At 54.3% G+C, this 4275-nt stretch overlaps 1 pseudogene; it reads right to left on the bottom strand.

The window, feature by feature from the left end:
• Positions 1–771: 771 nt before the first annotated feature.
• LOC102770873 lies at positions 772–1762 on the bottom strand (annotated as a pseudogene).
• Positions 1763–4275: the final 2513 nt, after the last annotated feature.

Raw genomic sequence — 4275 nt, 5'->3', positions numbered from 1 at the left:
CCCCCCCAGGTTTGGTGCAGCATTTTGCTTGGGGTGCCACTCCCACCGCGCCTTGCCCTTTGATTTAGGGAGGCCCAGGGTGGGCTCACCCCTGGCAGCAATGCCCACAGCGCCCCCTGGAGAAAACAGCCTTTGGATAGGGGCAGACGAGGTAGACTTGATGCCACTAATGGGGCGGGCAAGCTGGACAGTGCGGGGTCTCCAGCTCACACTCCTCCCTTCAGCAGACTTTGAGGAGGGGGCTGGGCAGCGGTGTTTTCCTTTCCTCCTTTTAAATAGTTAATGCTCTTGGAAGGGAGGACTGGACACAGGAGAAATTTCGTCCAGTCTTATGTGAAGGAAGTCACCCACGTCGGGTGAGCAGCTCCGGGCCACAGTCTATATCTTGGCTGTGGGCCACCGGACAAGCTCCTCCCGGAACCGCAGCGGAGGGTGTGAGAGCCACTGCCAGGGTCACTTGTGCCTTTGCGGTGACTTCCTCTTGCTCCTCTTGAAGAAACAGCAGCTCTGATGCCATCCCCCGCTCTGCCTCTGCAGGCGCTGTGATGGGGCGTTGGGGTGACCGGCAGTGGGTTCGCCCGCACTCAGCTCTGGTTGCTGGAGTCCATGCCCTGTTTTTGCTGGGCTTTGCCCTAGGCTGAGTTTGCCCAGGCAGGTGGGTGTGAGCTGAGCCGATGGGCTGGGCAGGGGCTCCCCGCCCAGGTGCGCTTGCAGCGGAACACGGAGCCGCTGGGGGCGACGCGGTGTGTGACGAGCCTGCAGGTCGCCTGGTCAGGCTTCTCCCAGACGCCGGCGCAGCAGGTACACAGCGCGGGTACGGGCCATCTCCTCCGGGTGGCTCTCACAGAGCACCTCAGTGGGCGCCCGCTTGGTGTCCCCGATCTTCTGGTGGCGCTCTTTGAGCACGTCCCGGAGGCCTGCCAGGGCAGGCTGCCACGCAGGCAGCCTGTGGACTGTGGCCTAGCGCCTCCAGGTCATCAGGCGCTCTGCTCCTGGCCCGGGTGTGTGCTGATGCTCATGGAGCGCGCTGTGCCCTTCAGGCTTTTGTGCTCGCGGCAGGGATTGCGCTTCTTGGTCCCGGGTCCATGTACTCCTGGGCCAGGCCAGCGTCGATGATGCGGACGGTGTCCTGCGCTTGCTGCCCGGCCCCACCAGGAGGTCCTCCGGCTGCACGTCGCGGCAACGAGGCTCTGGGTGTGCACACACTCCCCATACACGTGAATAACTGGATGGCGATCATGAGCACAGTCTTGAGCGTGATGTGTGGTCACGCAGATCGAATTGGTCCTCCAGGCCGGCCCAGCAGCTCCAGCACCATGGCGCTATACTTCCCGCGCAGGCCAGAGGGACCGGAGGGACACCCTCTGGGAGCCGAGCTGCGGGCGGAAGCTGTGTTCCAGGCACGGCTGCGGCGCCCACACCTGATGGGCTCCAATCGGAGAGTTCAGTATTCATTTGTATAGAGATTCTTTCTGAGCCGAGCTCCCCGAAGTTGCCACAGCCTATCTTCTTCCCGACCCGGAAGTTGGGGCCCACCATCAGGACCCCCAACTGGTCCCCGTGTGCCACCGCTGTGGCTGGTCTGGCCACCAGCCTTGGACATTCTCCCGCCCTCCTCTGACGCCCCTTCCCCTCTTGTCTTGTCAAAGTCCACCAGTTTGTTGTACCCTGGCCTCTCCACCGTGACTGCTGCTGGACAGACACCATGGCCCTGGCGGACTCCTGGCTGGTGAGATGTGGGAACTTGCAAAGGCCAGGCCATGAGACTCATCTCAGTGGCCTCAAAGTCGCACGCAAGGGAGGACACGTTCTGCTGACAGGTCCCACCACCTCAGATCTCATGGCTCCCAGCTCCCGGCCTCTGCCGTGGCCCAGTGGCCCATCGGCCGACCTGCTTGGCCAGTGCTCCCTCAGCAGCGCCATGTGGGCCTGGAGCCACCACGCCCTCACTGCTGCCACATGTTGGGCACGGACTGCCCTGCTGCACGGCTTGTGGCTCACAGTGCTGCCATGGCCCTCACTTACACAACAGTGTCGCCGGCAGCTGCCGCCACTGCTGGGCATGCATGGACCCAAAATATCGTTGATTTTTAAATCTTTTGTTTCCGAAATATAAGGAAAACTAAAAGGCAGACATTCTGCATTATAGTAACTAACAAATTAGTAAGCTTCATTTCATGGTACTCCCAGGAGACAAAGATTCAAAGACTATTACAACCCAGAAATATATTTGTCCATTGGGAAATACATTAGTGAAAGACTCTCCAACAGTGTTAAAGGGACCTCACCTTCTCAGGTACCTAACCATGAATGGACATCTGCCCCTGTCTCTGACACTCGCCTTCATCTCAAGATGAGAAGCCGCCAACTACAGAGGAGGTAGACAGCATCCCAAGATGTCAACAAGGCCTGTATGCTCACAAATTGATGCTGCTCAAACCTTGTTCTTATATCACCTAATTGTTATTGATCGAATGCATATAAAATGAACTTTATGTTGTTATTGCCCTCCTTATGGTTTCCTAGTGGAAACATTTTCCGCCTCCCCAGACCTTCCTCCCTTATTAGATATGAAAAGCATTTAACTTGGGTACCTGCTAATCTTTCCCACTTACTAGACAATGGTATTCTGATTGTCAGCTATGATAATGAAGTTAATGTTTTGTTGGCCACACACTGGTGGTCTTCTACTATCAATATAAGCTTTGGTATGTTTTTGAAGGCTGTCTTATATAATAAAAGACTAATATGCAAATAGACCGAATGGCAGAATAACCGAACAACTGGTTGCTATGAAGTGCACTGACCACCAGGGGGTGCACGTGGAACATGGTGGGCATTGGCCATGGCAGGATGGTGGAGCAGGTGAGTGGGGGCGCCAGACCAACACAGGGCACCAGTAGCTGTCATTGGGGCGAGCTTCTGGTGGTTACTAAAAATTATTTGCTCCCATGCGCTGCAGTCCCACCCAGCCCTGCACCTGCTGCCGGCACTGGCCCTGATTGCCTGCAAGCGGTGGCTGCCAGCGCCAATTGCCCCTCAGTGCTTCTCCACCTCCCCCTGCTCCTGAGGGGCAATTGGGACCGGCAGCCACCTCTCATACCCACTGCGGGCAACGGCCCACTCTCACCTGCTTCTGGCACGGGTCCCAATCACTCTGCACCTTCAGCAGGCACTAGTGGGGCTGGCACCGTCAGCATGTGGGAGCCGTGGCAGTGGGATCGGGGCTGCCAGCAGACAGGGGACTAGGGGGCCATGGCAGGAGGGGCTGGGCGCGGGCGCAGAGGATGGGCCGAGACCTGCCCCTGTGCCCACCGTGGCCCACAGTTCCTTTCAAGGTCCATGAATTTGTGCACTGAGCCCCTAGTCTATTATAAAGGACCTATCTTGGACAAACCCTTCCATGAACACATCCCTAATAATTCCCCTGGTAGAATTATACATGGATCTACTTTAGATGAGTATTTTAGGTGAGTATTGTCTAAGTATAGGAATGGATGAAATTAATGGCCCAGATGAAAAGTCAGAACTTCTGGATAATAGTAGATACTTGTTCCCCTCAGATCCTTCCTTACCTAATTTTAGACAGTTTCTGTTCCTAATCAATGTTATTGGTTTAATATTATTGCTACTGCTCCTGGTATGTAATTGCTATAGTAGATACAAAACTTAAGACAAGCAGCAAAAATACTTGGATCATGGTAAATCAAAAATTAAAAATGATCCAAAATATTAAAAAAATTTTTTTAAATTATTTTATTGATTTCAGAGAGGAAGGGAGAGGGAGAGGGATATAGAAACATCAATGAGGAGAGACTCATTGATTGGCTGCTTCTTACATGGCCCACACTGGGGATTGAGCCTGCAACCCCAGCTTATGCCCTTGACTGTCCCGACCTGCGGGACAACAACGAGGGAACGAAGAGACACCCTAGGAGAATGAGACAAGCAAGGGACACGAAAGAATGGAGGCAAGACAGGATTCTGATCAAGCCTCAAACTTTATTTTTACAGCCGCAGGATATATACTGTTTTAGGGATGGGGGGTGGGTAAAAGGGTCTATGGGCAGTAACCTATGGGCAGTAACCTATCACTAGAGATTTAGTAGGCTCCTGATGGCTGTGCTTATCAGCAGAGATGCGTGATTTAGCGGCCTTCAGATGGCTGTGTGCTTATCAGTGGGGAGGTGTGAATTAGCAGCTGTGTGGGCAGTTTGTCTTTTTACTGCTGGCCAAATTGCAAGACACAAGTGGTTTCTAGTAATTAGGAGTTTC

Source organism: Myotis davidii, unplaced genomic scaffold (genome assembly GCF_000327345.1).
Source record: "Myotis davidii unplaced genomic scaffold, ASM32734v1 scaffold262, whole genome shotgun sequence".
NCBI classification, from domain to species: domain Eukaryota; kingdom Metazoa; phylum Chordata; class Mammalia; order Chiroptera; family Vespertilionidae; genus Myotis; species Myotis davidii.
This window is presented reverse-complemented; position numbering and strand designations above follow the sequence as displayed.